The sequence below is a fragment of the Ornithorhynchus anatinus genome, chromosome 7, assembly GCF_004115215.2.
Source record: "Ornithorhynchus anatinus isolate Pmale09 chromosome 7, mOrnAna1.pri.v4, whole genome shotgun sequence".
Lineage (NCBI taxonomy): Eukaryota > Metazoa > Chordata > Mammalia > Monotremata > Ornithorhynchidae > Ornithorhynchus > Ornithorhynchus anatinus.
Window position 1 is genome coordinate 67,977,575 of NC_041734.1, and position 15,410 is coordinate 67,992,984.

Below are 15,410 nucleotides of genomic sequence, written 5' to 3' on the forward strand. Positions count from 1 at the left end.
GATGCGGGTGGATGCGGGTGGTCGAGGGGTGGGGGCTGGAAGCGGAGAGGGGGTTGAGGGGTCAGGGATCGTGCGGGGGTGCCCGGGGGAGAGCAGGATGGGGGGCGGGAGGGATTCTCCGCCCCCTTGGGCGCGTCAAGCGGCGGCCGGTCCCGGATTGGTGGCTAAAAATAAAATCTCCTCTGATCCGGCCGCTGATCCTCCCCCGGGCCGGCCCCCCGCCCCCCCCGGCCCAGTCCTCCATCCCTCCCCCCCAGTCGAGGACCCGGGAGCCGGGGGAACCCAGGACCGGGAAGGACCAGCCGGGACCCACCGGAGGCCGGCTCAGGTAAGTGACCGGTCCTTGGCCCGGCCGCCCTCCGGCCAGAGGGGAGGGGGCAGAAGGAGCCCCTCTCCCCATCAGCCCTCAAGCCCGGATGGGCCTTGGGGGTCAACCGATCCTGGAGGGTCTTCGCGAAACCCCCCTCGTGTGTGTCTGTGTGTGTACCTGGGGAGGGGACTGCTAGGCCGAAACCTGGGGAACCCGGGTTGGGCCCCCTCCCAAATGGGGACAGCAAGGACACCTGGGTTCTCCCGCTCTGCGGTCACCCGGGAGGTGGAGGGAGGGGGTCAGAGATGGGAGGTGGGCCCCGGGGGTCGGTTAAACCAGAGACCCCCCACTCCATCCACACTCCCCCTCTGCAGTTGGAGCATTGAAGGCCGGATCGTGTTCTGTCAAGGGCCAGGGGCGACCGGGATTCCTGTCGTGACATTGACCCGGCCTCCAAGGGGTGGAGGGCAGAGGGGACACTGGGGGGGGGGGGGACGACAAGATACTGGGGTCACTCACCAGGAGGGGAGCAGGGGGCTTCAAGCGCACTGTCGTCGTCCTTCCCTCCTCCCCCTGTCCCTCACATCCCCCCCCAATCCTGTAGGATCGTCAAATGCCCCAGTCCTCTCTCCCGCCAAGATGATGGCGTTTGTTAAGCACTTACTATGTGCCAAGCACTGTTCTAAGCACAGGGGTAGTTACAAGGTAATCGGGTTGTCCCACGTGGGGCTCACAGTCTTAATCTCCATTTTACAGATGAGGGAACTGAGGCATGTGACTCGCCCAAAGTCACACAGCTGATAAGGGACCGAGCCGGGATCATCCCAGCCGGCTCTGGGATGCTGGAAGGGAGCAGCCGGGGGAGGCAGTAGGGGGGCCCAGGAGCGGGGGGCTCCGTTCTGGGCATCATAATAATAATGGTGCTATTCGTTTAGCGCTTACTGTGTGCCAGGCACTGTACTAAGCGCCGAGGTGGATACGAGCGGGTCGGACGCAGTCCCTGTCCCACATGGGGCTCCCAGTCTCAAGCTCCATTTTACAGATGAGGGAACCGAGGCACGGAGAAGTGAAGGGACTTGTCCCGAAGTCACACTGCAGACCAGTGGCGGAGTGGGGATTAGAACCCGTGACCTTCTGACTCCCGGGCCCATGATCTATTTGGTCAGGGCCCTGCAGAAGAGGGAGGATTGGGGATTGGGGCTAATACTTTCAGGAAGTCAGTTGGGCTGAAACGGAAGGTGCAGGCTCAGGGAGTTGTTAAGTCAGTCAGTGGTATTTACTGAGCGCTTACTGTGGGCAGAGCACTGTACTAAGCACTTGGGAGGGAACAATATAACAGAGTCGGAAGACGTGTTCCCTGCCCACAATAAGCTTACAATCTAGAGAAGCAGCGAGGCCTAGTGGAAAGAGCACGGGCCTGGGAGTCAGAGGACCCGGACTCCAATCCCGGCTCCTCCATTTGTCTGCTATGTGACCTTGGGCAAGTCACTTAACTTCCCTTTGCCTCAGTGATCTCATCAGTAAAATGTGGATTAAGACTATGTGCCCTTCATATTAATGCCCTTCTTTCATATTAATGTCTCTCTCCCCTTCTAGATTGTAAGCTTGTTATGGGCGGGGGACATGTCTGCTAGTTCTGTTGTATTCTTCCAGTGCTTAGTACAGTGCTCCACTCATAGTAAGCACTAAATAAATAAACAAAAATACAAATACAATAGCGGGGGAGAAGGTTAAGGTACCAGTCGGGATCTTGTGTTTGAGCTGGAGAGAGGCAGGGGCCAGGGAGGAGGAGCTGAAGGTCATGGTTGAAAGAGCAGTTTTGGAGGGCAATTTTAGGCCCAGAGTGCAGGATGCTGGGAATGGGAAAAGACTAGAATTAAAGAGCCCGGAAGTCTAAGCAGGAGGGGACTGGAGACTGGTCCCAGAACTTGGCAGAGGGGTTAAGGTGGAATGGGCAGAACTGAGCAGTTGAAGGAGAAGGAAATTCTTGGATTTGGTAACCCATCCGTGAAAACCAGAGGCGGCAAAGATGGCCCTGAGGTTCGGGGTTTGGGGTGCACGTCTGCCCACATTAATGGGAACTCCAGGGAGGGCGGGGACCAGAGTCATCCTGGAGGCAGGGGGAGATTCTGGACTAGAAGGGCTAGGTCAAGCATAGAGGAAGAATCTAGGGTCATTTGTACCGGTTCCAGTGTTAGAAGATCAGATAAACTCCCATGAGAGAGGTAAGGAGGCCCCCGGCCTTGGGAAGAAAATCACACTGAGCTGAGAGAAGGGGAGGAGGTGGTGGTGTAGCCTCCCGATGGACAGATTAGAAAAATAAGAGGAGACCCAAATTGTGCCAGCGCCATGAAAACCAAGGCTGGAAAAGGGTACCCGGGAGGGTTGAATGCTAAAGGTGGAGGAGGTTGGGAGGAGGCGCCCCTCCCAGCCATGAGGAAATCATGATTGACCTCCAGCAAGGATGATGTCTGCAGAGTGGTGAGCAAAGACGTCAGGCTAGGGAAGATCAGGGAGGGAGCTGAATCAATCAATCAATTAATCAGTGGTATTTATGGAGCGCTTATTGGGTGCAGAGCACTCTACTAAATACTTGGGAGAGTACACGGTAAGAGGGTCGGTAGACACGTTCCCTGCCCACAGCGAACTTGCAGTCTAGCTGAAGAAGACAGCGGGGACTACATGATGGGTGAGTTTAGATTTAGGTAGGAGGAGGGAGGTGGGGGCCGGGGGTGGTCTCTTGGGCCCCCAGGATGGAGCAATGTGGGTGTTACACCACAGCAGGGAGTCTCCCTGATACCTCACCTCCCCCATCTCAGGTGGAAAAGCTCAATCAATCAGTCGTATTTACTTACTCTGTGCAGAGTAAGGAAGTGAGCACGCGGGTGACTGCCCCTGGCCTGTCCGTGCCCCGGACCAGAGCGTAACGGGGCAGGAAAGCCTAGTGTCCAGTGTGGGGCTAGGTGCACATGCCCAGTGCCGGTCTACGACAGGGTGAGAGTGCCAGGGGCCACGCTGGGCTGAGGAGTGAAAGTGTGACTGCCTCTAATCCCTTACCTCTGGGTGGCCCGAGATAACAGCTCCTCACCAGGGTGTTGGGATGCCCAGCAGAGCAGCCGGTCTCTGCCTCTCCACCACCTCCAGCTCCTCTCCTTTCCACCAGCAGCCCAAGAGATCCAGATCACCAGCAGGGAAACCGTGTGGCTGAGCAGAGCCCAGCTGGTCTGTCCGTAACCTTAACCTCAGGAAACAATCTCTGATGCATCTGGAACTTCTTTGGCACTTTTTTTGAAGATATTTGCTAAGCGTTTACTATGTGTCAGGCAGTGACCTAAGCACTAAGGTAGATACAACCTAAGCACGTTGGACCCAGTCTGTGTCCCATGTGGGGCTTACAGTCTTAATCCCCATTTTATAGATGAGGGAACTGAGGCACAGAAAAGTGAACTGATTTGCCCAAGGTCACACAGCAGACAAGTGGAGGAGCTGGGATTAGAACCCAGGTCCTTCACACTCCCAGGCCCAAGCTGTATCCACTAAGCCGTGCTGGGAAACTGCAAATCAATCAATCGAACATATTTATTGAGAAAGCTCTGGGGGTATCAATCAGGAAGAGGATGGAGAGAGATCATTCATTCATCGATCCAGTCAATCGTTTTTATTGAGTGCTTACCGTGTGCAAGGCACTGTACTAAGCACTTGAGACAGTACAATAGAACAACGAACAGGCACATTCCTGCCCACAACAAGCTCACAGTCCATAGGGGACTCCCTGGGGCAGTAGGCTGGAAGAGCCCTCCTTTCTCCTGCTGCCTGACCCCTCTTGCCAGCTTCTCCTCAACACCTTATCCAACCTTGGCTTCGCGGACTCCGTCCTCTCCCGGTTCTCCTCTTATCTCTCTGGTCGGTCATTCTCCGTCTCCTCTGAGGGATCCTTCTCCCCCTCCCATCCCCTAACTGTAGGGATTCCTCAAACTTCAGTTCTTGATCCCCTTCGATTCTCCATCTAAAGTCACTCCCTTGGTGAACTCATTCACTCCCACAGCTTCAACTATCATCTCTACACGGATGATACCCAAATCTATATTTTTTCCCCTGTTCTCTCTCCCTTCCTTCCTCCAGGCTCACATCTCCTCCAGCCCTCAGGACATCTCTACTTGGATGTCCTCCTACCATCTACAACTCAACACATCCAAGTCAGAGCTCCTTATCTTCCCTCCCAAACCCTGTCCTCTCCCAGTCTTCCCCATTACTGTGGACGGCACTACCATCCTTCCTGTCTCACAAGCCCACGACCTTGGTGTCATCCTTGACTCTGCTCTCTCTTTCACCCCACACATCCAATCCATCACCAAAACCCGCCAGTCTCACCTTCACAACACTGCCAAGATCCGCCCTTTCCTCTCCATCCAAACGGCTACCAAGCTGGTACAATCACTCATCCTATCCCGATTGGATTACTGCCTCAGCCTCCTTTCTGATCTCCCAACCTCCTGTCTCTCCCCACTTCGTCTATACTTCACTCTGCTGCCCGGATTATCTTTCTACAGAAACGTTCTGGGCACGTCACCCCACTCCTTAAAAATCTCTAGTGGTTACCTATCAACCTCCATAACAAGCAAAAACTCCTCACTATTGGCTTCAAAGTTCTCCATCCCCTTGCCCCCTGCTATCTCACCTCCCTTTTCTCCTTCTACAGCCCAGCCTGCACACTCTGCTCCTCTGGTGCTAACCTTCTCACGGTGCCTCGTCCTTGCGTGTCCCTCTGTCGACCCCTAACCCACTTCCTACCTCTGGCCTGGAATGCCCTCCCTCCTCAAATCCACTTAACCATCACACTTCCCCCCTTCAAAGCCCTTCATCTCCTCCAAGAGGCCTTCTCGGACTAAGTCCCCCTTTTCTTCGACTCCCCCTCCCCTCCCAATCGCCCTGACTTGCTCCCTTTGCTCTACCCCCCGCCGCACCACAGCTCTTGTGTATAGATGTACATATTTATAATTCTATTTATTCAATATTAATCCCTGTTTATTTGTTTTGACGTGTATATATCTATAATTCTATTCACTTATATTGATGCTCTTGCTGCCTGTTAACTTGTTTTGATGCTTGTCTCCACCCCCCCCTTCTAGACCGTAAGCCCATTGTGGGCAGGGATTGACTCTCTTTATTGCTGAATTGTACTTTCCAACTGCTTAGTACAGTGCTCTGTGCTCAATAAATACGATCGAATGAATGAGTGAATGAATAGTCCCATGGTAACCATGGTAACCTGTATCCATCGTCCCTCAGGCTCACCCCCGGGCCTCTTGCGGTCTTCCTTCCACAGCCGGAAGCCCCGATCCCTGGCCTAAGCCTTCCTTTCCTCTTCTCCCACTCCCTTCTGTGTCATCCTGACTTGTTCCCTTTATTCATCCCCCCTCCCAGCCCCACAGGGCTCTTACGTACATATCGTCTTTTATTTATTTATATTAACATCTGTCTCCCCCACTAGACTGTAAGCTCTTTGTGGTCAGGGATCGCGTCCATTTGTATTTCATCGTACTCTCCCAAGTGCTTAGTTCAGTTCTCTGCACCCAGTAAGAGCTCAATAAATGATTGATTTTTCAGGACTCTCCCCAGCCAGAGCCCAACCTCCACCTAACATTCAGGGTCCAGTCCTAAACTGATTGATTGTACGTTTTTTGGGAGCTCAGGTAAAGGGAGTGAAGCCCCTTTAAACGCCCTCCGAGGCCCAAGCTGAATCCAGTGTGGGGCAGCTGCCCGTGCAATGGAAACCAACCCTAGGGGTAAACGTAGATTTACTTCTTGGTTTGGGGCTCTGCTTCTCCACCAATCCTGGGGGGGCGGAGTTACCCCCCTCTGAAAAGGAGATTTAAAAGGGGAAATGACCGTCCCCTCCACCCTGACCACTTAAGGACGGAAGGGGCCTAGCTGGCAGTAGGGGTCAGGTCTCGCGCATCCCAGGAGCTGGGCCTGACAGGCTGATTCTAGCCCACGGCCCAGTGGCAGACCCGGAACTTGCCTAGCAGGGGCGGGAGAGCACACAGTGGTGCCCTCCCCAAACGACGGTAAACAAGGCCGGTTGAGATCCGCAGCGGCTTCCTCACGTGACCGCCTCTGGTGGGACAGGATGGGACTTGCCGCGTCTGGGGCCAAGTAGACGCTCCCTCCAGCCCAGATCCCTTCCCTCCTCTCCCATACTGGCGACCCTGGGCTCGCCCCTCTCCCGGCTGTCGGGCCGGGCCGGGCCGTCCCCAAAGCGGCCTTTGAACTACTCTCTCAGCGGCCCTTTATCATCGCTTTCTCTCCGGAGCCTGGGGAGGCCTGGGCGCCCTGTAACTCTCCCTCTCTTCCAGGTGTCCGGTGTCCGTGCTATCCGGCTCCATCCGACACCACGGCGGCCTGCTGCCGCCGGCGGCCGGGCATTGGGTGTCAGGCTGCCGTAACTTGGATATCGGTGCACCTTACTACCCAACCCGGTTCCCCTCTGTCTCCTCTCCGACTCTGTCCACCATCCCTAATAATAATAATACTATTAACTGTGGCATTTGCTAAGCACTTACTGTGTGTCAGGCCCTGTGCTAAGCGCTGGGGTGGATAAAGCAAATCGGGTTGAGCACGCTCACTGTCCCACATGGGGCTCACGGTCTCAATCCCCATTTCCCAGATGAGATAACTGAGGTACAGAGAAGTGAAGCAGATTGCCTAAGGTCACACAGCAGGCAAGTGGTGGAGCCGGAATTAGAACCCGTGACCTTCTGACTCCCAGGCCCGTGCTCTACCCTCTACGCCATGCTGCTTCCCGAGCAGCATCCCTCCACCCTGGGGCTGCGGGCTCTGCTTCTAATAATAATAATAGCAATAATAATAGTGGTATTTGCTAAGCGCTTACTTATGTGGCCAAGCACTGGGGTAAGTATATGCTATTTAGACTGTAAGCTCCCCATCGAACTGTAAGCTCGTTGTGGGCAGGGACTGTGATTGTTATAATTGTTATATTGTACTCTCCCAGGCACATAGTACTTTGCTCTGCACACGGTAAGGGCTCAATAAATATGATTGATTGATTGGATATGGTCTCTGTCCCACTTGGGCTCACATCCTAGACTGTTTGACCTGATTAACTTGTATCTACTCCACTGCTTAGAACAAACAGTGCTTGGAGTATATATATATATACATATATATATATATATGAAATCAATAAATATGATTGAATGAATAAATATTATATATATGTAGGGAGAGAGGCAGAAAGAGAGACCAGGTACTGAATCCCCATTTTATAAATGAGGAAAATGAGGACCAGAGACGTTAAAGTGATTTGCCCAAGATCACAGAGCTGGCAAGTGGCAGAGCCAGGATTAGAACCCGGGTCTTCTGACTTCCAGACCTATGCCCTTCTCCTGCTTCATCAGCAGTCTCAAAATGCTCCAGATCTCAGTTTCCTCAATCATAAACTAGGGTCTCGAAAGGAGCTTTCTCAATGGTCTCTCACCCCCTGGCCGTACGGATAAGTGCAGATTAGATGCCAAGTGCTGTGCTAAGCAATGGGGTAGATCCAAGATGTTTAGGCCAGACCAGTAGATGATGAAGTATTTTTAATTCATGTTGCCAGGTAGACTCCACCCCCATCTTGGCTGCTGCTGGTCTCCTCTGCCTTAAGCCCGGGCCCGAGTCCCTGGCCTTTTTGCTGATCGACCAGGCTTGTTTAGGCCATTTGGCGTTCCGAAGAAAGATGGTGGGGCAGAGCCTTGACTCTCTCAGACCTCTGGCGAGGGAGCGTGCTTGGACCCTGCTCTGGCCCTTCACCTTTATCTAATAATAATAATAATAATGTTGGTATTTGTTAAGCGCTTACTATGTGCCGAGCACTGTTCTAAACGCTGAGGTAGACACAGGGGAATCAGGTTGTCCCACGTGGGGCTCACAGTCTTCATCCCCATTTTACAGATGAGGGAACTGAGGCGCAGAGAAGTGAAGTGACTCGCCCACAGTCACACAGCTGACAAGTGGCAGAGCCGGGATTCGATCCCATGACCTCTGACTCCAAAGCCCGTGCTCTTTCCACTGAGCCACGCTGCTCATCTCCCCAAGTCACTCCGGCCCTGAGCTCTGACAGCTCGGCCTTCGGTCCTCCCGGGGCGGCGCTCACAACCCTCCCAGGGCAGTGTTCTTGTTCTATCTGTCCGAACACTGAATCTATCAGTGTTCGGGCCCAGCGAAGAGCGTTCCCAAGCTAGATTGGTCAGCTCTTTGGGAGGAGCGGAACAGGAGACTGGGGGAGTGAGCAGGGCAGATTCTGAAGTCCTTATGCGACAAATAGAGAGCATGCAAATGCAGATAAATTGGCAGGCCAACAACATGCAAATCAGCATGATTGAACTCTGAGTGTTTTTTATCCCCTGCCTGCAGACTGCTCAGACATCCCCCAGGTGTTTGGGTGATGCCACTCTACCAGATAAGGGGTAACAGCAACGGGCAGGGGGGAAACTGGGCATTATCCAGATCTCATTGCTGCCCCGCTCCGGAGAGGGGGGTCAACCACGGGTCACTGGGGTTAGTTTAATTCTGGAGTCACTTGGGGGTGGGGCAGAGTGGTCCCTTAGAATGGACAGATGGTGGGGGAGAGGGTGAAGCCCCCATTTTGGGGGTGGGAACTGACCCTGACTTCTGACTCACCCCTCTGACACCCTCCAGTTCTCCTGGTAGGGGGAGGCAGAAGGGGTTTCCCAGGGGAAGAGGTAGAGTGAGGTTTTGGGGCAATGGGGAGGAGGCTTTGGAGAGTGTGAAAGCCAGAGAGACAAGTTTCCCCCACTCGGACTGTGAGCTGGTTGTGGGCAGGGAATGTCACTGTTTATTGTTGTATTGTACTTTCCCAATTGCCCAGCACAGTGCTCTGCACACAATAAGCTCTCAGTAAATGCCATTGAATGAATGAATTGAATGAAAGGAATGAGGGGTGGGGGGAGAAGAATCAATCGGTCAATCCATAGGATTTCTGGAGCCCCTACTGTGTGCAGAACATTAAACTAAGGACTTAAAAAGAGTAGCCCAGAGGTAAAGACAAAGGCCCGGCCTCAAGTTTGTCAAGTGCTTACTATGTGCCGGTACTAAATGCTCTGTATTTAGTAAAATGCTCTGCAAACAGTAAGTGCTCAGTAAATATGATCGATCGATTGATGGGCCTCACGGTATTAATCCCCATTTAACAGATGAGGTAACTGAGGCTCAGAGAAGTTAAGAAATTATTATTATTAGGGTATTTGTTAAGCCCTTACTAAGTGCCAGACACTGTACTAAGAGCTGGGGTGGATACGAGCAAATCAGGTTGGACATAGTCCCTGTCCCACGTGAGACTCACAGTCTCAATTCCCATTTTACAGATGAGGGAACTGAGGCCCAGAAAAGTGAAGTGACTTTCCCAAGGTCACACAGCAGACAAGTGACGGAGCTGAGATTAAAAGGAGACTCTCAGGCTCGTGTTCTATCCATGAGGCCACGCTTCTTCTCAAATGGAACAGAAGATCCCGGCCCTAGAGGCAGGAAAGAAACACCCCCCCCCCCACCACTTCCTGTCTCTCCTCCTGGAAAGAAGAGGAAGCCCTGAAAGAAAGAGAGGGTGGACCTAGGAGTTTGTGACCAACTACCCAGTGGAATAGCATGGATGTGTATAGGGATGATGCTTCTGGAGAGGAAGAGTGGGTTTTTTAATCGATGATATTTATTGAATGCTTACTGTGTGCAGAGCACTGTACTGAACGCTCGGGAGAGTACGGTACAGCAGAGTTAGCAGACACATTCCCTGCCCACAGGGAACTTACAGTCGCGGTAGACTGTGAGCTCCCTCTTGACTGTGAGCTCGTTGTGGGCAGGGAATGTGCCTGTTTGCAGTTGTACTCTCCCAAGGGTTTAGTACAGTGCTTTGCACACAGTTAAGCGCTCAATAAATCCGATTGAATGAATGAAGTCAGGGTACGTGTGTGTGAGTGTGTGTATCTAGGGCCTGGCTTATTTGGAGAGGATTTTTTCTAATGGAAAATTCCACTTCTGCCCCACATCCACACGTTCACAGTTCACCCTTAGAGTGTGAGCATTCCAAGCGCTTGGTGCAGTGCTCTGCACACAGTAAGCGCTCAATAAATATGATTGAATGAAAGAATGAATGAATGAGCGAGCAGACTGCTCCGTGCAGACAGGGGGATAATAATAATGTTGGTATTTGTTAAGCCCTTACTATGGGCAGAGCACTGTTCTAAGCGCTGGGGGAGATACAGGGTAATCAGGTTGCCCCAAGTGGGGCTCACAGTCTTAATCCCCATTTTACAGATGAGGGAACTGAGGCCCAGAGAAGTGAAGTGACTTGCCCACAGTCACACAGCTGACAAGTGGCAGAGCCAGGATTTGAACCCATGACCTCTGACTCCCAAGCCCGGGCTCTTTCCACTGAGCCACACGATGTTTACGGAGCCTCAAACTTCATCCCCGGCCTCAGGGTGCACCCCAGCATGTCCGTCTGATCGATAGCTCCTCTAGACTGTGAGCTAGTTCTGGGCAGGGAAAGCGACTGTTTATTGTTGTGTCGAACTCTCCCAGGCGCTTGGTACAGTCCTGTGCACACAGTAAGCGCTCAATAAATAACAGTTGAATGAATAGCCAGCCCTGTCCTCCAACCTACTTCCATCCTAGAGATCATTAGGTCAATCCCAGAATCCAGGCAGACTGGAGGAGGGATGGGGAGGAAGCTCACGGGCCACAACTGTCAATCCAGCAGACTGTCCGGACAATCCGAAAGCATCCCTCGGGATACAATCTCTTGGTCAAAAATCATAGCCTGGACTGGTTGAACCATTCCGGAAATAAGCCATTCCAGAAATAGGCAAAATTTCTTGTTAGCTGATCCCAGCGGAGCAAGTGAGAGCAGGGACAGGTCGTGATAGGGCTGTTAAGAGACAGGTGAATTGGGATTTTTTAAAAATTTTTTTGGAAATATGTGAGGGCTTTATCCCAGGCTATCTTGATTATTAGATGTGAGAGCGTGGGTGTATAAGGAAGAGTGTGAGAATGAATGTGAGGGGGTATGAAAGCGGTGTGCTGTTAGTGTGAAGATGTGTAAATAAACATGTGTGGGAGTGTGTGTGTATGCACGTTGGTGGGTGTGGATGAGTGAATGAATAGGATGCGTGTCAGGAAATATGAGACGGTACAAACAAGCAAACCTTACAATTGTCCCTTGTTCTGAATTCGCCTGCCTCAGATTCACTGCTCACATGTCTTCCCCCAGCCTAGAAGACCTTGCCCCTTCATCTTTACCAATCATTTCATCCCTCCCCTTTCTCAAAGCCCTCCTAAAAAAATTCACTTCAGGCTGCGTTTCTCATTTAACACACCCCATGGTCATAGTAATAATTGCAGTGTTGGTTAAGCATGGACTATGTCCCAAAAGGAGTGTGCCTAGTGGAAAGAGCACAGACCTGGGTATCAGAGGTCCTGGTTTCTAATTCCAGTTCTCCCACTTGCCTGCGGTGTGACCTTGGGCAAGTCACTTAACTTCTCTTTCTCGGTTTTCTCATTTGTGAAATGGGGATTCAATAGCCGTCCTCCTTCCGACGTGCCCACGTGAGCCCCATGTGGGGCAGGGACTGTGTCCAAAGTGATTAAATTGTATCTACTCCAGCACTTAGAACTGTGTTTGACACATAGTAAGTGCTTAATAAACACCATTATTATTATTACTATTATTATTTACCCAGCACTGAACTCAATTGCTCTTCTTCCCTCTAACTGCCCCACAGCACTTACGTATATATCTGTAATTTTGTTTATTTATATTGATGTCTATTTACTTGTGTTGCTGTCTGTCTCCCCGCCCCTAGACTGTGAGCTCATTGTGGGCAGGGATTGTCTCTTTTTATTACTGTAGTATACTTTCCCAAGCGTTTAGTACAGTGCTCTGCACACAGTAAAGCGTTCGGTCCTCTACCTTCTGGTCTGCTGAGAAGCAGCATGGCTCAGTGGAAAGAGTCCGGGCTGGGGAGTCAGAGCTCATGGGGTTCAGATCCCGGCCCTGCCGCTTGTCAGCCGTGTGACTGTGGGCAAGTCACTTCACTTCTCTGGGCCTCAGCTACCTCAACGGTAAAATGGGCGTGAAGACTGTGAGCCCCACGTGGGACCACCTGATCACCTTGTATCCTCCCAGCGCTTAGAACAGTGCTTTGCACATAGTAAGCACTTAACAAACACCAACATTGTTATTATTATTATTATCCCCTTCCCAGCCACCCTTCTTCCCCACTCCCATTCCCGGGCTTCCTCCCCGGCTCCTGTCCCCACGTTTTATTCCCCACGACTCCTCCTGCCTACCTTTCCATATCAGTGCAAGGCCACATCCTCCCAAAAGCTTTCCCCAGTGAATCTCACCCACTCTCCCATCTGCCGGCACAACCGTGCCCTGAAACTTCCTTTCCTCCTCCTTCCCAGCCTCCCCAAACAGATCTAGGCATATTCCTATTCAGCGCGTGTGGCCTTCCTTCTGAGCAGACCCGGGGCCTGTGGCTATTTTCCAGCGTGGACCGCCCGCGAGCCAGATATCCTGTCACGTCCTTGTTGTTTGCCAGCATCTTGGTCGGTGACCCCAATCTGGGTGTGAGCGTGTGTCCGGTGCATGTGACCGTCACCCACCCTTCCCTTCCCCCCCACCTCCAACTCTTAGTTTTCTTACACCTCAGCTTCCCAGGGGTCCGGAGACCAGTGAGGTCGGGAAGGGTGGTGGGGGGAGTCTGTCTCTAAGCCACCGAGAATGGGTTGTCCGAGGTGGGGCCGGGGGGCTCCGTGACAGGACAGGGAGGCTGGATCAGAGATAGAAAGCCCCGAGGTTGCCCGGCACCTCGGAGCGAAGCCAGACTCCTCACTCCTTTGGGAAGAATTGCTGGAGAAGCTTAATTATCCTCTGCTCTAATGATGGCGATTAGCTAGTCAAATGAGCCTCGATTTGCATCCCTTCTCGTTGGCAGAAGTCTTCTTTGATTGGTCAGCTGTAACCTAGGCCCCGCTGAGCAGAAGGGGCGGAGGCAGGGCCCCCCTACCCGGCTGGTTGAAGAGCTGGGGGGCTCAGTCTGCCCTCCTGGCTGTCTGTACATCCTCTTCGTCCCCCGCCCCCCCGCCATCTGCATTCCTCTTCCCCTTCAGTGAAGCGGGCACTGGCGGAGGAGAGCTTCTCTCGGTGCTGTCGTGTCTGCCGCTCAGATGGGCCTGCTGGTGCCCAGGATGCGGGCTCTGGTATGTCAGGAGAGCGCCCAGCTACCCGCCTGCCGGGATGCCAGGGCACCCAATCCTGGATGTAGGTGTGAGGCCGCCAACTGTCATCTCCCCTAGGGGAGGGGCCTTGGCTGGGTCACTTGCTGGGCACAGTGGCAAATCCAGGATGACGGGAAGGTGGTCCCCAAATCAGTGATGCTGAGGATGCTCAGCATCCTTGATTCTATTTATTACTATTGTTTTTGTCTGTCTTTCTCCTCCGATTAGACAGTAAGCCCGTCAAAGGGCAGGGACTGTCTCTATCTGTTACCGATTTGTACATTCCAAGCGCTTAGTACAGTGCTCTGCACAGAGTAAGCGCTCAATAAATACTGTTGAATTAATGAATGAATGCTCGGCGGGGTAGGGGGGGACGTGGGGCTGGGAGTAGTGTCAGTGGTAACGCTGGTGATGGTGGTGATGGGGACGGTGGTGGGGACGATGAAGGTCATGGTGGCGCTGGGGGGTGACGACCGCCAGGGATAGTGGGAAGGTGACCATGATGAAGAGGAGAGTGTTGTGCGGTTGATTTTGACCGTAACTGGTTATAATGGGTCTGTTATAGTGTACTCTCCCAAGCGCTAAGTGCAGTGCTCTGCACCTAGTAAACATTCAGTGAATACGATCGATGGACTGACTGATGGATGCCCTATCCCTAGGATGCATGGGGAGAGAAAATTGGATCTGCAAATGGACTGCCTGTGTTGGGATGGAGACCTTAGGTGGTGGGCCTGAGGCACTCTACGCAGACCCCGACAGGTTTTGTGTCCCGGATCTGGGGGCCCAGTCCAGCCTGAGACAGTCAAGTCCATCTTCCCCCCATCCCTCCGTGCTCCTCTCCTCCTGCTTTTGTTTTAGGAAGGTTTGGGATCAGGGGCAGCTGGATTGTTACTATCAATCTGTGGGTTTGTGCTCATATGCTCATATGTGCTCATTTTGTGACCTAGGGGAAAGAGAGCACATTCATTCACTCATTCATTCATTCATTCGATCGTTGTGCTCATATGCTCATATGTGCTCATTTTGTGACCTAGGGGAAAGAGAGCACATTCATTCAATCATTCATTCATTCATTCAATCGTATTTATTGAGCGCTTACTGTGTGCAGAGCACTGGATTAAGCGCTTAGAATGTACAATTGGGCAACAGAGACAATCCCTACCCAACAACAGGCTCACAGTCTAGGCTGCTTCCCCTCAGGTCGCCCCTTGAGGGTGATGATGATGATAGTATTTGTTAAGTGCTTACTCTGTGTCAAGCACTCTTCTAAGTTCTGGGGTGGGTAAAAGGTTTGCAGGTTGAATGCAGTCCCTGTCCCACATGGGGTTCACAATCTTCAACCCCATTTTACAGAGGAGGGAACTGAGGCACAGAGAAATTAAGTCATAATAATAATAATAATGGTGATATTTGTTAAGCGCTTACTATGCGTCAGGCACTGTACTAAACACTCCTGGAGTGGATACAAGTAAATCGAGTTGGACGCATTCCCTGTCCTACGTGGGGCTCACAGTCTCAATCCCCATTTTACAGATGAGGAACTGAAGCCCAGAGAAGTAAAGTGATTTCTTGGTCCTCCTGGTAGCTGCTCCTCCTAATTGTGGCATTTCTTAGGTGCTTACTATGTGCCAGGCATTGTACGGAGATCTGGAGAAGATACAAGATAATTGAGTTGGACACGTTGGGCTCACAAGTCTTAATCCCCATTTTACAGATGAGGAAGCGCAGAAAAGTGAAGCGACTTGCCCGAGGTCACACGGCAGACAAGTGGCAGTGCTGGGATTAGAACCCAGGTCCTTCTGAC

The 15,410-nt window shown here is 52.2% G+C and overlaps 1 protein-coding gene across 2 annotated transcripts in view; it reads left to right on the plus strand.

Annotated features, from left to right (window-relative positions):
- Positions 1–238: 238 nt before the first annotated feature.
- PACSIN1 (protein kinase C and casein kinase substrate in neurons 1) overlaps positions 239–15,410 on the plus strand; it is a 33,877-nt gene continuing 18,705 nt past the window's right edge. Inside the window, exon 1 of one of the 2 annotated variants that reach the window (XM_029069319.2) lies at positions 239–328. The gene's annotated coding sequence lies outside the window, so the exon portion shown is untranslated. The remainder of the gene's footprint in view (positions 329–15,410) is intronic. The other variant, XM_029069322.2, reaches the window with a different exon arrangement.